Source organism: Protopterus annectens, chromosome 15.part0 (assembly GCF_019279795.1).
Source record: "Protopterus annectens isolate FY-2018-M chromosome 15.part0, PAN1.0, whole genome shotgun sequence".
NCBI classification, from domain to species: Eukaryota; Metazoa; Chordata; order Ceratodontiformes; family Protopteridae; genus Protopterus; species Protopterus annectens.
In genome coordinates, this window is record NC_056749.1 from 713,995,702 (window position 1) to 714,016,226 (window position 20,525).

Genomic DNA, 20,525 nt, shown 5'->3' on the forward strand with positions numbered 1-20,525 from the left:
CAGTCGGACTATCCCAGTCAGCAAATGTAAAATAAATAAATAAATGTCCACAAAAGCAAGTGTAAATGGAGACACACCCACACTCTGTCAGGAAAACACACATATAATCACAGTTGGCAGGATCAAGATTAGAACCCCCTTCCCAACTAGTATGCTATGCTAAAGTATTATACATTTATCACAAGCACCACAAAGTTTACATGGCTGGTATATGGCCAAAGGGTTATTTCAAGGTGAATAAGATCAGCAGGTGTGCTGAAGTAGGCCAATGGGAGGTGTAGTGATTGTGAATGGCTTCAAAATCATTAATCTCCACACACACATACACACACAGACACACACATACACACACACACACACACACACACACACACACACATGTGCACACACACACATACACACTTGCCAGTACTGAGATGTATAGGTTCATCACTTTGCAGGTGTGTAGTAGGTGAATGGGCCTAATGGCTGTACAAGGCTAGGCAAAGGGAATACCTTGGCGTCAGGCCACAGGTTATTCCACTCCACAAAGATGGAGCCACAACAGACCCCGGAACTACCGCCATATAATCCTGACTAGCTTGGTCTGCAAGGCTATGGAGCGCATCATCATGGATCTCATTAACAGAGACATTGGGAAACTCCAAACACTGGACCCTACCCAGTTTGGCTTTGTTAAGGACAGATCATACCTCCTAAATCTGGTGGACTTCTTTGAGACAGTTACCAAGGCTATAGATGAGGGAAAGGTGGTCCACACAGCCTACCTAGACCTCGCAAAGTCCTTCAACACCATTCCCCATTCTGGTACTATAGACAAGCTCACCAGCCTGAACATAAACCCCTACATCATGAGATGGATTGCCAACTGACTCATGGACAGAGCCCACATGGTAAGAGTTGTGGGAGGTAGGTCTGACTCTTAACCAGTTACAAGTTGCATTCCCCAGGGCTCAGTCCTAGGAACCCTCCTGTTCAGCATATACTTCTCAGAGGTACAGGAAAGCACGGGAGGAATATAGCTGACGAAGTTCGCAGACAACTGCAAACTAGGGGCTATAATTGACTCTCTGGCTGACACAGACATCCTCCAAAAGGGTCTCACTGAAACAGATACCTGGTGTCAAAACCATGGCCTCAAGCTTAATGCCGAAAAGTGCATAGTCATCCCGTTTGGAAAAAAACTAAGTACCCACAAATCGTAGCCGCCTAAATACAGAAGACAAAATAAGGGATCTGAGGACCCAAGTAGATATTAATCTCTCCTTTGATAATCCCATTACCAAAGTGGTTAGAACATCCTTCTATATGGTCTATCTAATCACAAAAGGGTTTGCTTCCAGATCAAAAGAGTTCATTGTACCCCTCTAGCATCACTCATCAGACCCATCATAGAGTACAATGCCCCATTTGGGATATACCTTATAAGACACCTGCAACAGCTGGAAAGACCACAAAAGTACCTCACCAAGAGGATCACTGGCCTCAAACAGATGCCCTATGCAGCTCGACTGAAGAAACTCCAGCTGTACTCAGTTGCATACCGCCTACTCAGAGGTGATCTCTGCCTGACATACAAGGCCATGTTAAACCCAGAAAGATGGGCATGCTCCATTTAAAGAAAACCATATCCTCTCGAGCCACATGCTCTAGGGATCTAAACCCCACCACAACAATAAATATAATGTTCTGGAGGGATAGAGTCCTGTCTCAGAGACCTTCCCATGCTCTGAAACAAGATTCCAATCTACATTAGGCAGAGCTCCTCACTAACACTCTTCAAGAGAAACCTTGATGAATGGATGGGAACAGAAAGTTTACCCTGGGGATCACTTCAGTGGCTCTGCTGGACAAAGATACAGGGAACTAATCTAAGGGGGTGGCAAAAGCCAACACATTCTGGCTAGGCTTATAAATGCCTTTGGACAGATAGCCTAGTACCTACCTATGAACCTATGACAATGATCTCCAGTGTGGTCAGGGGTGTAGTCCCTGGAGTGGTCCCCACAGCTGGGTATTGTATTCACCATCCACTCATCTTGGTTACTATTGTGGGTGGCCAGTGATGTGCACTGCTTCCCATGTATGTGATCTATATTTCATAACATGGGCAGTGTCTGGGTTGTGCACATGTCCCACACGCATGTTCTTTGACATGTGAAAGTGTACTTGAGGCCTCTGGAGCATGTTGTGTGTACAAATTGTTATCTTCTGATGTAGCATTCTTGACCTCATTTAGGGAGACCTGGCTATGGAACTGAGGTCATGCTTGCACATACATTGACAGCATCATAGAGGTATTCAGTGAAGTTAGTGGCATCTGTCCATACAGGGCATGTGTATAAGGCATTGTATTCCCTTTGTGTGTTACATTTGCAGGCTCTACAGTTGTTCCAGGCATTCAGTGGGCAACATAGCAAAAGGACCACTGTAAGCATGTATTTGCCTACTGTAGGGATGGAACAGAGTGCCACATCATTTTACTTACTGGATAACGCACAGTCAGGAGATGTTACATATCACAGTACTTTCTGATGTCAGTGGCACTGTTGTGGTCAACAGGCATGTCATCCACTGCAATCACATTGCAGTTACTATCTGTGAGGCAATATGCAGGGAACTACCAATATAGTGGTTGTTGCCTATCCAAGTGTGTTTGTGTATGAAACATGGGTGGACAGTGTTCTCTGAGTAATACAAGGGTTACATATATAGTTCACAGATCCATAATGTCACATGTAGGCTATGGATTGTCTACACCAGCATGTCTGGTGTTTGACATCTGCTGTCCTTGTAAGGTGGACATTGTGACATATAGTAGGTCCTCAATATAATAATTTAGCAAAACCCACCGCAGAATGCATCCTGTTAATTACACCAACCTCCACACAGGATACTGATGACAGACACATACACACACACACACACACACACACACACACACACACACACACACACACACACACACACACAATCCATCCTGTTATTACACAATCACAGCAACCTCCACACAGAATACTGATGACAGACACCCACTTGCCAGTACTGAGATTCAAATCCCTATCTAGATTATGGATTACTACTACAGTGTACTGCATTTATTGCATGCACCACAAAACGTATTGAATGGATGCTATCCCAAGGTACTTCTAAGGTGAGGGAACATCCCCAGCCCTTGTAAATACTGGCATTAGGTGATGTAGTGGGTGAGAGATCCCAAAAATAATTTTACCCTAATCATACACTTACATTTGCCTGGAGTGAGGTACAAACCTCTATCAAACAATCTTTACGGACCATTACATTACACATTTAACACATGCACCACTAACATGGCAATGGTTTAGGGCTGGCAATAGGTACTTGTAAGGTGGATGATATCTGCAGGACTGCTAAAGTTGGGGTCTGAGATGTGTACTGGCTGTAAATGGGCCTAAAATCTTGGAGGTACACACACACAAACAATTGCCACAGATGATATTCAAATCCATACCTGTGTAGCTATTGCTATGACATTGTTCCACATTTATGGCATACACCATGGAGCTTACAGGGCTGGGCTTTCTCCAAAGGGGTATTTCAAGGTGCCTGACATCAGCAGACTTGCTAAAGTTGGGCAATGGGAGGTGTAGTGACTCAGAATGGCCTCAAAATCATTAATCTCTACACACACACACACACACACACACACACACACACACACACACACACACACACACACACACACACACACACACACACACAAAATTTCACATTAGCCATATCTGGGATTAGAACTCCTACCTAACTAGCATTGTACACTACAGCATTACACAGTTCTCGCACATGCCATGGAGATTGCAGGGCTGATAATTGGCCAGAGGGTTATTTCAAGGTGACTGACATCAGCATGAGTGCTATCATGGGCTATGGGAAGTGCAGTGTGTGTGAATGGACCATAAAGCATTCCTCTGGAAACACACACACAACACCCAGTAACACAACTTTACATTTGACAGGACTGGGTATACAAATACTGATTTGTACTATCTACTATCATGTTACACAGTTATCATAAGCACCACAGACACTATAGGGCTGAGGGCTACCAAAAGCAAATGTCTACAGTGATTGACATCGGCACATCATGTGATATTGACCAATTGGATGTGTAGTGGGTGGGACAGGCCCCATGATGGAAATCTCTTTGTCACTGTCTGCCTTTCCCTTCCCCACATCTGTGTGTGTGTGTGTGTGTGTGTGTGTGTGTGTGTGTGTGTGTGTGTGTGTGTGTGTTTGACCTATTATAGTGTGTTGGCCTTGGATATGTGTGAGTATTCCTATCCGATGTGTGTGCAAAGCATGAATGGTGTACAATGTGATGTGTGTGCACATACATCTGCAACTGTCAGATATGTATAGTCCACTGTTGTTGTCAGACATGGGCTTCATTTCTCTAAGTGTAGGAGCATGCACAGTATAATATTCTGTATTTTGTTGTCAGACATGGGCTTCATTTCTCTAAATGTAGGAGCATGCCCAGTATGACCTTCTGTATTGAGTGTGTGAATCCATTCCAGGTAGGCTGTACTCCAGTGCAGGATTTTGTGTTCTATACCTACAGCTAGCAACCTGTTTCTGATGGATATCTGTGGATAGGCTGACAATATGGAGTCACAATGGACGAAAGATAGTGGGATAGTGTAACTATTGTGTCTGTGCTGCATGTGTTACATGGTTAGTATTAGCAGAGATATTCAGACGTGTACTGTTTTACACTGTGATGTATTATGTCATCAACTACCAACATATATACTTATTCGCTCATAGTTATTTCCTGGGAAATACAAGATGAATGAAGCTGTGTCCAGTATTGTGGTCTACAGCTTACATATTCTTGTACACTCATGCCATTCTGGAGGGATAGCTGCAGACACTTGCTGATGGTTCTGTGTAAATGGTCCAACACCTTGGTACTGTGGTGGGTGAGGATCCCCTGCTTGTACATCTATCAACATAACAGAATGGCCATATCCTGCTGTGGCCATACCTCTCAGCTGTACAGATTCACCCAGGTTACCCAGAGGCAGGCTCATATATCTGGTCAGTTCCTCTTCACATTGTTGTTTACGAGTGGGTTTGTAGCCACCCATTACTGGGATTTCAGGCAAGGGTAGTATGGGCACACATCAGAGTTTCAGACTTCACACACTCCATGAAGTCCATGCTTCTACATCCCCCACTCTGTTATTCTATCCTCTTCCTAACATTATGCAAGTGATATCTGCAAAGTATCCCTATAGTTATCCCTTTATCCCTGCATTATTTATGGGTTAGTCCACAGTTCATGCAGTAATACATGGTGGGCATGCTACAGGGATTTGTTAACATAGCCTTGCATTTGATTTCTGTGGACTGGGTTATGTTGATAGTTGGGACCCCAAGAGATAACATACATTGGCATTATGGTTGAGGCACAGGTCAGGTCTTACTGGGATGCATTGTGGTTGGCACTGCAGTTGTCAGAACATGGCACTGTCATCAACAGTACTGGCCATGGGCGACTGGGACACATCCCTCCATCCCTACATGCTGACCACTTCCACACAATGTACAATACTCAACAACCTAACACATAGAAACCTGCATATTATAGACATGCAACAATCTATCCTGTAAATCGGGCCAGCTCAGGTAATCTGTGCTCCACTGTTATTAACCCCACTCATACATGTTTATTTATTATTTTATTTATTTGCAGTTGGTTTACCAAGATAGTCCATTGGGCCAAAATAACCCGTTTTCAATGGAGTCCTGGGGAGAAAAGCTCCAATACAGACAAAAATTAGGTACATACAAAAACTACAATAATAATTATACAGAGTAAGAGATAAAACATTTAAAACATTTAAGCTCAAAATTCAAGAATCATTCAAAAACAATACAATCGGATGAGGAATAATATCAGGTAAATATGTTGAAAACAGTAATGAGATATGCATTCAGAGAAGTTGTTCAGAAGGAAACATAAAATTACATTATAAAGTAAATATTCTGAGGGAACATAAGCTTTGATAGGTAGAGTTATGTATCATAAGCGTGAAGGAGGATGGGATATCATAGATTTATGAGGGGAGGGAGCAAGAACAATCCCATTGGGACCTTAGATATGTATGAAGAGATTTTTTGAACATGTACTGGTTAGTGGTGGTACGAATGGATGGTGGAAGTGAGTTCCAGAGACGGGCAAGGTTAAAAGATAGTAAGTGTTTGCCTGGGGGATGACGTGGTTTATGTACTTCTAATAGGATTTGATTGTTAGACCTTAGGACTCTATTTGGTAGGTGCATTTTGAAGGCAGAAGACAGGGAGGGACAAAGAGAAGGGCTAAGAATGAGCTTGTGAGCGAAAGTCAGCTGTATATATATGAGTTGATTTGGTAATTCGAGCCAATTTAGTTTTTGAAGAGAGGAACAATGGTGGGTGGTGGACCTGTGGCTGTTGGCGAATTTGGCAATTTTGTTATAGCAGGAGGAAAGCTGGTTTTTTAGAGAGGTCTGAAGATTAGTCAGTAATGGGGCCCCATAGAGAAGGGAGGGGATGAGAAAAGAGGAAGCGAGTGTGATTTTGGAGGAGCTTGTAAGGTATTGGTTCTGACGGTAGAGCATACCTAGTTTTTGATGTTTTTTTTTTTATATTTAGTTGTAGATGGGAGTTGTAACTAAGCCGATTGTCAATTTGTACACCTAGTAGCTTAGTTTCAGACACTAGTTCTAGGGGTGAGTTATTTAGGCTGGTAATTGAGAAGGAGTTTATATTGAAGGAGGTGGATTTGGAAGGGGTGAATACCATAAGTTTTGTTTTGGAGGCATTGAGTGCTAAATGATTTATTTTCATCCAATGTTCAGTTATTGAAAAAGCTTCCTGAGTAAGTTTTTGGAGCAGAGAAGAGGAGGTGGCAGAGCAGATAATGGTGGAATCATCTGCATATTGGATGATGTTTGCAAATGGGATAGATTTGTGAAAGTCATTGATAAATATATTAAAGAGGAGGGGACCAAGAATAGATCCTTGGGGAACTCCAGTGGGGGTACTAAGGAATGGGGAAGTGGCATTTTTCCATATTACTGCTTGGTGTCTATTTGATAGATAGTTGGAGAACCAATTTATGGAAGAGGGAGAGAGGTTAAGTTTTGACAGTTTGGTTAAGAGCAGATTGTGTGAGATGGTGTCGAAGGCCTTGGAGAGGTCAAGTAGTAGGGTAGAGACAATGTGGCCAGAATCACGTGCTATGTTAACAGTCTCAAGAAAGGACAAGAGGGCTGTCATAGTGCTGTGATTTGGCCTGAATCCGTGTTGTGTAGGGGTTAGCAGGTTGTTATCTAAGAGATGTGGGAAGAGTTGAAAGTGGATACATTTTTCCAGAAGTTTAGAAATGGGGGACAGAATAGCAATAGGACAAAAGTTGTTGACGTTGCAATTGTTGCCTCCTTTATGCAGGGGGATGATGAAAGCTTGCTTCCACAGTTGGGGCACAGTGCATTCATGGATGGAATGGTTGATTAAAATGCTAATGGGATAGGCAATTGCATCTGCGGCTATACGTAGGAAATAAGAGGGAATGTTGTCAGGGGCATTAGTACATGGCTTCAGTTTCTGCAGGAGTTTCTTAATAGTGGTAGTGGGTATAGGTTTTAATGAGAATAGAGAGGGATGTAGAGAGAGAGTATTTGAGGAGGGTACAGGTGATGGGGCAGTAAGAGTAGTGGATAAGGTGGAAGATAGGCAGTGTGAAGTAGAAATAGGGATAGGGTTGTTTGCAGGAGGGGGAGGGGGTGTATTAGATGGTGAGGTGGAGCATGTGAAGGAGGAGGTGAGTTTGCTAATAGAGTCGATAAAAAAGGAGTTGAACTGTATAGCTAAATCCAAGTCTGGGATATTTGGGTCTGGGGTTGGGGTGTGTGGTTTGCTGGGGTTAAGGAGGGTGGAGATCCCCTTCCAGAATCTTTGAGGGTTAGTTTTATTATTGTTTTGGAGTGTGAAGAAGTATTTTTGTCTATCAGAGATTATTAGCTTTTTTACTTTATTTCGAAGGGTTTTGTACGCAATATGTTGATCTGGTGTCTTATTTCTCAGATAGAGTCCCCAGGCTTTGTCTCTAAGGTGCATAGTTGAAAGTGTGGTTTTGGTTAGCCAGGGGGCTGAATTTGTTTTTATTCTTTTTGTTCTTAGAGGGACTTGGGAATCAAGTATTCCTAAGAATGTAGAGTTAAAGTGGGCAACTGCTTCTTCTAAGGGCAGTGTCTTTAGATTGTTCCAATTAATTGTTTTCAGGGAATCTATAAAGATTGATGGGTTAAAGCTTTTGTCATTGTGGGTAGTGATGTAGTTGTGGGTACGGTTGGAGATGCAGGGGAGTCGATGGGTGAAAGTAGGCAGATGATCACTAAGAGGGTCGGGAAGGGTACCGCTATCTGAAAAATAGTGGGGGTGTGACACTAGAATCCAGTCAAGGATGGTGCCACTGGAGGGGTCCTTAGATGGGTGGGTTATTGTGTTGATTAGCTGGGAAAAGTTATATAGATTGATGTTAAGAGGGTTGGTTGGAGACTGGATGGAGGCCCAGTTAATATTTACATCTCCTAAGATTATGGTTTCATTGCTAATATTGTCAGAGAGCCAAGAGAGGATATTTTCAAGTGTAGAAATATTGTCCCCTGGGGGGATGTAGAGGGATGCTAGACATATGTGTTTGTGCTTGTTAACTTGTAGGAGAGAGAGGAGTATTTCAGCATTATTAAATGTAGAGGTAGGTTTGTCACACGGGGTAACTAGCAAGGAAGAGGAATAAAGGAGAGCAACTCCACCGCCTTTCTTTTGGGTCCTGTTGCTGCATTTCTACATAGGATTGTGGTGGGTGCACATCTCACAGCTGTAAACATTTGCTATGGCTGTACTGGTATTTCAGGTACTCTGTTGACTTCCATTTAGTTTTGCATTCTGAACTATTATGCAGACTAGAGGCATATCAGTAGAGTACAGATCTTAGGTTTAATTGACCTACGTTTCAGTTTCAGACTTCATTCCCTGCAGAACTAACATGCAACTGCCTGACCTGCTGTAGTCTGTCTGTGTAGGACTGAAGGGGGACTGTTATCCATTGCCAATAATTGGAGTCCTTAGCACAGCCATTCTTTGTGGTCATCTACACCTGTCCTGCTGGCTGAGGCTGTTGTTGGGTATGTAAACCTCACTGACATGCATGTTTGTGTCCTATGGACACACATTTGGGCCACCACATGTACTGCAGTGGGAGTTGTCACCATGTCTAATACTGCCTACTTTGTTGTCACCAGTATTTGTTATGGATTTCATGCTGCCCATATAGGTGTCCACTATCTCCTGTCATCCCATTCAGCCACCCGATTCCCTTGAATGCTCACATCCATACCATAGCTACAACTAGCAGAACATACTACTCCATTCGGCAATTGATAGGAAGAGTGAGTTACTTGTGGCTGTTCCAGTATTGAGGGTGGTGCTGGAGGGCTATGTCGGATGCATATAGCACACTCCCTATACATGGTAAAGCACAGGTAGTGTCATGTTTGGCATCCCTTTTACTATATGTGCGAGTCAGACAGAGGTGTCATTCCCTAGGTTCCTACCATGTCATTGTATGTGCTATGTGTTGCCATTTTGCCAAAGCCTGGGCATACTGGGCATGCCTCCTTCTGCTTACATGGGCAAGCTCAGGTTGTTCCTCCTCTAAGTCACTCTTTGCCTGTGCTGGCCTTGTCAATGGTGGGGGGCTGTGTGGCCCTCCTCGTGCTGTTTCTGCTGCAGCTGTTTCCGCAGGATCATATTGTGTAGCATGGCACATACAATGAAAATTTGTGTACATGTAGCTGGAGAGTACTGCAAGGCTCCACCGGATTTGTCCAGGCACCATAAACATGACTTGAGCATCCCAAACACACGCTCTATTATGATTCTCATTTGTGCATGTGCCTCATTAAGGAATTCTTGTTTGGGTGAGTTTGCATTTCTGATGGGTGTCATCAGCCACAGCTTCAATTCATAACCAGCATCCCCCACTAGGTGGCCATATGGGATGTCCCCACTGGCAAATCTCTGGTAGAGCTGTGTCATATGGCAGATGTGGGAGTCGTGATATCTTCCAGGGTTGCCAGCACACACATTCATTATAATGCCCTGGGCATCATACACAATCTGGCAGTTGATGGAGGGGAAGCCCTTGCAGTTTATGTAGAACCTACCCTGCTCACCAAGTGGTGCTTTGATGTGTATGTGCATGCAGTCGATAGCACCCAGTACCTCAGGGTATTCTGCTATTTGGTGGAAGAGACACATATTGCTGGTCAATGCCTCATGAGTGTTGAGGAAATATATGTGCTCACTGGCATGTGCTGACATGGCATCCAGGAACTGGTGGTGTACCCTGGATGCTGATGCCTGTGAGATCCCCATGATAACCCCAGTTGGCCTTTAGAAGGTACCTGCGGCTAGTATTCTTAAGCCTACACATACCTTGGTATCCACTGTGATGGGGTCCCCTCTGTTGTTTCTGTGTGTGAGGTGTGGCTGGCCTAACTCAACAACTTGCTATAGAATCCACTGAATAGTTCTCCACTATCTCCAGCTCATGTAGCCCCTGGTAGGTTACCCTGGGTCTGTACACTCTTCTCTTTCTCCTCACTGTGGGTTGGTTGTCAGCATTCTCATCCTCACCACCCTCAGCTTCTTCCACATATTGATGTATGAGACCATATGCAGCCCCTATCATTTTGTTAGTTAACATTTCCCCATCTATGCACACTGGTGGTGCATAGTTTGTGAGAAAAAAACAGAGTGAAAGGTGATTGCATAGTTTATAGTACTGTGCTGGGCTGAGCTGGGCTGCTGCCCATGTAACTGGCTGATTCTGATACACTTCACCTGCCAGTTATGCTAGTTCTCCTTGATTGCCTTCCTACTGCTGTTTTCCCTTCCCATTCCTTCCTGTTTTAGCCCTGAGGCTCTCCATGCTACCCAGTGCTCAGATGCAAACAGAGCTGCTATTTCCTGTTTTTATTTATTTATTTTTTTGGTTTAAAACCCAGTGCATGGCATGGACACCAGTTTAGGCAATGTAAACACTGCTAGGCAGTCTCAGACACACCCCCTTCCTTAGCTGTGCTTAGCTAAGGGCAAACACAGGCCACAGAACTCCAATAAGCTTACAGCATGCATGACACTCCCCCTTATGAGGTCATCTATCTCTTATACTTTTTCAATGGTGTTGCTGCACCTACACGGTTGGGTGCTAACTAACACTGAGGGGTATTCTGTGATTCAGTATCAGTCCCCTCATTTACATAAAACTGATTGCTAATGCATGGTTACAAAACTGACACTCAGCCTTCCCCCTTAGCAACCACCATTCCATGGTATTGTTGTCTTATGCATGCCATTGACTATTATGGCAGAATACTGATTTTGGTATAAAAGCTTATTTCCAACTTTTTTTTTCCTGGCCAATCCCGTTTGTGCACCGCTGCCCTACGCTTAAACCGCTGAAATTGGAAAAAAAAAAATTAAAGTTATTTTTTATAATTTTGCAACTATTTACCATGCCAATGGTCATCTATTTGGCCATTGGCATGCCTACTACATTGAATACATGCTTTCTTTAGCGCTGTCATACCTCCATTTTATAATTTGCAGAAGTGTATTCAGTTAGTAAGCTGAATACATTTCTGCATGTTGCAGTATTCCTGCACAGACACCTGCCTGCATCCTGGATCACTAATTCACAACATTTGCATGGTTTTCACCTGCTAATGGGGTAATTAGCATACAGGAGTTCTGTCCTTGCAGGAATAGTGTACGAGTGCTCCTGCATGTCCCGGGAGCTCATTCCTGGATTGCTCGTTGGCCATATTGTGTACAGCATCTCTTGCACTATTCCTGCACACCATGCAGAGCTTGCTGCATCCTGGGGTGTATCTTTATACTAATTATACTGCAGCAATGTGCACTGTATCATCATACTAATTATACTGCAGCAATGTGTGTTGTATTATTATACTAATTACACTGCAGCAATGTGCATTGCTGCAATGTAATTAGTATAATAATACAACACATATTACAGTGGTAGCATTGTTGCCTCACAGCAAGAGGTTCTCTTGTTTGATTCTCGGCTGGTGTGCCTTCTGTGCGGATTCTGCATGTCATCCCCACGGTCGAGTGGCCTCCGAAAGACATGCGTGAATGGGCGTGCCTTCACTGAAGGTTGGGCATCGGGCTGGCAACTCGGCACCATAAAAATCGACTGCCAATCATTAGTGGACCGGAGTTCAGCTGTGGTGACCCCTAGCCAGGAAAAGCCGAAAAGACAAACAACAACAACACTGCAGCAATGTGCATTGTACCTTTATACTAATTACACTGCAGCAATGTGCACTGTATCGTGATACTAATTACACTGCAGCAACATGCACTGTATCTTTATACTAATTACACTGTTGTAATGTGCATTGTATCTTGATACTAATTACACTGCAGCAACATGCACTGTATCTTTATACTAATTATACTGTAGCAATGTGTACTGTATCTTTATATTAATTGCACTGCAGCAAAGTGTGCTGTATCTTTATACTAATTACACTGCAGCAATGTACATTATATCTTTATACTAATTATACTGCAGCAATGTGCACTGTATCTTTATACTAATTACACTGCAGCAGTGTGCACTGTATCTTTATACTAATTACACTGTAGCAATGTGAACTGTATCTTTATACTAATTGCACTGCAGCAATGTGTGCTGTATCTTTATACTAATTACACTGCAGCAATGTACATTATATCTTTATACTAATTATACTGCAGCAATGTGCACTGTATCTTTATACTAATTACACTGCAGCAATGTGCATTATATCTTTATAGTAATTACACTGCAGCAATGTGCACTGTATCTTTTACGCTAATTACACTAACTGAATGCAATAAATCTATAAAGGTAATTGCAACAAAACTCTTTCATGGATGTTATTTCAGAGTCTAAGATTCTTGGTAGCCATGCAGAAAACCATATTGTTCTTTTGTTCAATTTTCATAAATCCCCTTATAGCAACCAAACTAATAAGTTGTAGTTATGCACTGAAAAGCAAGTGTTGTCCCACACTGATCAAATCCAGATAAACAACTACTCCATGGTATTGTTGTCTTCTGCATTCCATTGACTATTATGGCAAAATGCTGATTTTGGTTTAAAAGCTTATTTCCAACTTTTTTTTTATTTTCGGGCCAATCCTGTTTGTGTACGACTGTCCTACGCTTAAACTGCTGAAATGTATTTTTTATAATTTGCAATTATTTACCATGCCAATGGTCATTTATTTGGCATGCCTATTACATTGAATACATGCTTTCTTTGGAGCTGTCATGCCTCTATTTTATAATTTGCAGAAATGCATTCAGTTAACACCCGAATACATTTCTGCAGGTTGCACTATTCCTGCACAGACACCTGCCTGCTTTCTGTATCACTAATTCACCTCATTTGCATGGTTTTCACCTGCAAATGGGGCAATTAGCAAACAGGAGCTGTGTCCATGCAGGAATAGCGTAGGAGCTCTCGTGCACATCCCTGGAGCTCAATCCTGGATCGCTCGTCGGCCATATTGCATGCAGCAGCTCTTGCACTATTCCTGCACACCGTGCAGAGCTTGCTGAATACTGGGATGTATCTTTATACTAATTACACTGCAGCAATATGCACTGTATATTTATACTAATTACACAGCAGCAATATGCACTGTATATTTATACTAATTACACTGCAGCAATGTGCATTGTATCTTTATACTAATTACACGTTTGCAACATACACTGTATCTTTATACTAATTACAGTGCAGCAAACAGCAATGCTGCTCAAAGATAAATGTTTATAAAATTACAGCTTGTTTCAATGTGCCATAAGAAGAAAAATGTAATAACAATTTGCATACAGCCGAGAAGTGGACATTTCACAGAGAAAGTGAATCATTTTACAATTTAAATTCAGGATCAGTATTCCTGAATAGAAAAAAAAAATAATTTAATTAAAAATCACTTCTTCAAAGCTACAATATATATAGTGGGACTTCATGTAGCTAAGATGGCTGTATTTTGTGAACAATTCGAAAGACAGAGGTTCAAGTTGCTATACTTGGTAAACTGTAGCCTATTTTCTTCAATGTTTTTCTCCCTTAAGTTTATATTTGTATTGTATTTTATTTAATGATTCCAACAACTAAAGACAAATCTGACTTGGTTAGTTACTATCACACCAAATTGTACTGTGTCCCAGCAGTGTAAAAACAGCTGGTTGATGTCATTATTCTTTCTTCAGTTCCATAACTTACCCTGCTGCATTAAAACAACTTCAGTTTTAAAGAAAACCTAGGTGATCACTGCTCAGATAAATTATAAGCAACATGCATAGTGACATTCACACATGGCTCACATGAAGGCACTAACACAAAAATGAAAATGTGGAGTATGAGCTATCATGTGCAAATAACAGCCTCAAGAAGTACAACTAAACACTGCCTCAGTAAATTTATTATTCACAATAAAATATATAGTATGATACCTTAAGTCTAGCTAAACTTGTTCTTTGGTTATTGGTCACGATATTAAATTTGCCATTTAAATATTGAGGAGAACAGTCTTAGAGACAGCTTACCTGTAGTAATAGAAAAAGATACTGATGTGCCCATTTATCTCCAGTAGAACTTATTGATTATTATACAACAACCCCCCCCATTAATATTCTAAAATGTGCATGCTGATTGGTTAGCATGCACGTTTAAATCAGAGTTATACTAATGGAAAAAGGTCCGGTCGCCCGGACCTTTTCCATTAGTATAACTCTTTTTTTAAAGCAACGGAGAACGCAAGATCTCCGTTGGTTTTTACACACCGCCTCGCTATGTTAAATGAGTTTAACATAGCGAGACAGCTTTAAAAAAAAGTAACGGAGATCTTCCTATCTCCATTGCTTTTTTTAAAGGTGTCTCGCTATGTTAAATGGGTTTAACATAGCGAGATAGCTTTAAAAAAAGCAAAGGAGATTCTCTGTTGCTTTTTTTAAAGCTGTCTCGCTATGTTAAACTCCTTTAACATAGCGAGACAGTTTGTAAAAAGCAACGGAGATCTTGCTTTCTCCGTTGCTTTTGCCCACAGCTCTGATGTACTGCGTAAGCATACGCATGCGCAGTACATCAGAACTGCCGTGGAATACCAGACAGCTGCGAAAGGGCTGCAAGGAGGCATTATACAATGCTATTATTTAAGAAAAGTATTTTTTTTTTCCTTAATGTCATTGTATGATAGCAATAACCCACTTCTGGGTGTGGGTAATACTGGATTTACCCACAGTTGTCTTTGTTTGGCCATTCGGGCTTCACCCTCGTGACCAAACCACACCAACCATGGCTAAATCCAGCATTACCCACACCCAGGCGTGGGTTATTGCTATATTAATTAATCGTTTTTCACATGTTTGAACCCGTGCAGTCATACTATCTGAAACTTAATCACCACCGTATATGCTTTCTTTCAAAAATTTGAAAATGAAATGAATGGCCAGTTTGCTCGATTCATTTGGTTGTATGTTCAGTTAAACAATACTTGCTGTGCTGTAGCTGCTGGAATTTTGTCCTCAGTTTCATGCAAAACTTAAATGTTGCAGTATTGAATTATTCAAACTGGTGAGACTTGCTACCTTGTAACAGAATTTGCATGATGAAGACAGAGGCTCAGTCCCATATATCATTTTAATTGCAGGGATTCTAAATTAAAGCTTATATCAGTTTGAAAAGTTTGACTGATGTATCTGCCTATGTATTTGTTTTAGTAACATCTTAGTAGGTGAAACACATTTATCAAATAATTTTCCTGGATATAATTTCTCTTCTCCTCTCCCATTCAGTGCTTCTTTGTTATCCCCACCAGATATCCCATCTGCTCCATCTGGATCCTTTTCTGCATATCTTACATGCTTCTTCACCCTCACTTTACTTCGGATTTGTGTATGAGTAAGTGAGTTCAGGTGATTAAACAAAGTAAGGCACATTTGGCTTTAAAAGAATAGAAGAAAGTAAACAACTTGACCATTTGGGTCTGATTCACTCATCTTATCTATAACTCACATTTTTTTATTTCGTAAGTTGTAGCAATTTAAAATTATTTTTTAGAAAATACATCTGCAATAACTGTAAAGATTTATTCAGCTAAGTATACATACTAAAATTCACATGCATTTTGTTATAACAGATGCTAAGGTTAATAGAAAGACCAGGGCATTGGTTCTTCACAGCTCTCAAAAATAGGTTTTCAAATTTAGACTTCCATCACTGTTCATGGCAAGGTTCCATGTTCTCCTTGTGACTATCTTATTGATCTTTCTTCTTTACAGTTTTTAAAACATGTTTATTAAATGAGTTGTTTGAGTTTTCCATGCATTCCGTATTTGAATTTACAGTTGTGGCTGAAAAGATACTCAGAAAGATCATCCCACTTAGAAATGTAATAAATAAATACATTAACTAATTCATTAATAAAAATAAGTAAAACAAAAAAATAAATACAGTGGGTGATACAGTTTTAATTCAAGTTGTAACACATTAATCCCACTGAATTAGATGGCCTTGTGTTTTGAGGGTTATTCTTTCACTGGTTCTAATAATGTTTACATTGTAGCTAACCATTTACAGTCAAAAATGCATTATAATGGAAATTGTCCAACTGGGTGAGTTGAAAAACACACCAAATGTGCCTTTGCAACCACTTTTTGAGCACACAAATAGCTTAACTGTTAGATAATAACTGTTTATTTCAAGTGTTGATGTGCGGTGATGAATAGTGACAAGGATGGCTTGCTAATACACAAGAGGATGGGATGGGTCTGTCTTTGGACCACCTGAATACCTTTGATCCTTTTAAGGGAGGGATTTAAGCCCCCAGTAAGCTCTGCCCCGCAGCCGTGACTCACTCATGGACAATGAGCTTGCATGCAAGTTACTTATTTATTTACTGCATCGCATTGCCACACAATTTCTTTAATTAATTCTTACAAACATGTTAATTTGGTTATATTTTCATTTCTCTTGGTAATTTGGTTATATTTTCTTTTACAATGGCCATTCTTATTAATTTTTCGGCTGGCACAATTGCAGATATTAGAATTTCAGTGTTTATAATATAAATGCAGACTGAAACCCATTCTAAACTTCATGGCCTGACTGTCTGCTTCCACATGCACTATCTGTCTTTCAGAGTGCACAGCTTGTGCTGTATATAATAATGCCAAAACTGTCCAAGCTTGCTGCAGCTTGATGGGGGATGGTGTATCCCTCTGAAGTTTTATGTGCTGTCTACAAATGTATTTGTAGTTTTGTGGCATACTCTTAGCGCACATGGAAATGCTGTATGTTCTTTTCTCATCTGTAATGCTATTTAGCAGAATTGTGGCCATAATTGTTGACATGTTATAGTAAAACACCATGGAGATTTTTATCGGGCGTGTTTTGTTTCATGTGTGAATTTTCTGTCTTAGCCTAGACACGTAAGGATATCATTTTCTTCGTCACTTTGAAATCAAGTAGAGGAAAATGAGAATTTCACTCGTCCGTCAGAGAGAACGCACACAGCAGGTAACGATTATCCTCTGCCTGCCACGAACTCCTGCTAGTCAGAGAATGTACTGAACAGGGTTTGAAATCACCACTACCTTTGCATAAGTCTTGAATATGTAGCAAATACTTCTTGCAAAATATTTTTTTAATAATGTACAGAAAGTATGCATGTGTGTATCTGCCTGCCTGTCTTTGTGTCTGTACCAATGTATATGTGTGTGTATGTAGGGCTGTAAGTCTGGGTATGCACATGCATGTCTGTCTGTCTGTCTCTGTCTCCATAAATATCTGTGTGTATATATTAGTGTGTGTGTGTGTGTGTGTGTGTGTGTGTGTGTGTGTGTGTGTGTGTGTGTGTATATGTGAGTGTGTCTACCTATGGTCATGAACAAGTATGTTGTTTTTTTCCAATGTGTGTGTGTGTGTGTGTGTGTGTGTGTGTGTGTGTGTGTGTGTGTGTGTGTGTGTGTGTGTGTGTGTGTGTATTTCTGTGTGTATATCTATGTATGTGTATATGAGTGTATGTGTGCCCATGTGTTAACACATCTGTGTGTCTGTCTCGATATATGTGTGTGTGTGTGCGTGTGTGTGTGTCTGTGTGTGTGTGTGTATGTGTGTGTGGGTGTGTGTGCTAGACTTACAAGTCAATATGAATGCGTGTTTGTGTGTATGTGTTTGTCTATTTATGTGTTTGTGTGTGTACAGATGATTGTATACTTGTCAGGAATCCATGCACCAATTCAAAGCATATCTTTATTTAGTAAATATGTGGTGCTGTGTTCATATATTGGACATATATGCCTGTTTAGCAGAATTATAATCTGTATTTATGTATTTTTTTTAATTTGGATACTCTAATTTATTCAAAAGTGCAAACACAGCATAAGTGGGTCATTTTAGTAAGCTTAGTGAATCTGTATTCATTCTCTTCAGACACTTAATGGAAGAGAAACTAAAAATAACCCATAATCATTTTCATCAAACATAAAGCTATCAGGATGCTTAACCCTTTTCCTTCAGGCTTTTTGCATATGCAATCATTTTCTGGACATAGAAACCACTGAAAACTATCATACTACAACTGCAAAATAAGAAACTGATATGCAAATGCAGTCTTCATTATTGTGGAAGTCAGCTAGACCCATGGGGAACATTCTGCATACAGACATTTATATCTTCCCAGTCTACTGATGTTCTCAAAGGCAAACTCAGCTTAAAAAGTATTTACCAATTAAGTGCACATTAAAATAACTTACTTCAGTTCCCCTGCATATTGCTTAAGAACAATGCCTTTAAGGCAATGATTGTGAATTTAATTGGCAGCACCTGTTAGAGCTGTGTTTATGTCTTAATGTTAACAAGGTCATATTCCTTAATACTTAAATTTTACTGGGGTTTCCAAAGCATTAAATACACTACATAACAAGATCAGTTCTTGCTGGGACTTCCTTTTCCTGCAAAATAATTACTTAGGTCATGATGTTCGCAGGAGTTATTAAAGCCATTTAATACAGGGACTTTGTACAATCTAGTATTTCCATGTGCCGTTAACATGTAAATGTAAACCACTATAAATGATTAGAGTTGGAACGGCATTGTATTCCTAAGTGATTTTCTTTTTCCTTTTTGTTATTGCAGCTGATTGTATTACAATTTCCTTAGGTGTTGATTCAAGTCTTGATTCCAAGCCTACACAGAATACTTCAAGTGTTCATGTTGTCTGATCACATGTTTAAGTAGTCCGACACTAAAGCTGTTCTAAGAAAAGCATGAAGGCTGAAAACTATCCCCAGAAGAGCTTTACTCAATTTCTTGTCCACGGCACTGATTATCATAACAGTTTGCAAGCAATATCAGACAGCATGTTTTAGAGATGTTAGTTCAAGGCACAACAAAAATCCAACACTACTGGTTATTTTTGCAGCTTACAGTTAAAAAATCCAAGCTCTACCTTAATTAAAATCTGCATTTCATCATTTCATAACCTGATCAAAACTCATGGACAAGAAAAAAAAAACAACCTTTAAAATGATTGAATTGTTAGTGAAAAAAAGTAATATCACATAGGAGATGCTATGTGACACGTAAACATATTTAAAATGGTTGATATTTCACCGAATATGCAAGAATATAACAGGAGATTCTGTATGGCATGTAAACTTTGCAAAAGATGACTTTGATGTGCACAATATTGAGAAATCACTATTAGTAACACTTTGTCACACAACAAAGTATGTCTTCATTATTATGGTTAGACATGACAGGAATAAATGGTGTATATGTCACTACAAACGTGATGACATTTAGTAGCAAAACTTCACATTTGTTATGAAACAGGAAAACGTTTCAGTGGTGCAAAGGCATGAGACCCTGTTTGTGACCCAAATAGCTTAGGATTGGTTACTAATCCATACAACGGTGGCAGCCAGCTAACTGTGTGACCGGAACATAGCAACAACAGTAGTTTTGGTATGCGCTATCACTGGGCAAGACATCACTATCCACCAAAGGTTACCAGAGGTGTGCCATGCAGCTCATTGCTGGCCCTCTTGTCTTTAGCATCTAAGACCTTCAGGCCAAAACTCCTAACAGTAAATGGGTTTTGTTATTCAGTCTTCCACTGACTTACAATTACTTCAACATAACTTAGGTTAAAGGCAGGAAGTCATCAATTTATTTAATGTTGGATTGATGATAGCTATACAAAAGAAGTGATAATTCAACAAAGGTGTTGAAAAATGGGTTAGACCATGTTAGCCATTTGTGTAAGCATAATGGTCCTAAATTAAATGTGAGGAAATGTAGTCTAGTTAAGTCTGGTAAACAAAACATTTTCTAGTACCTT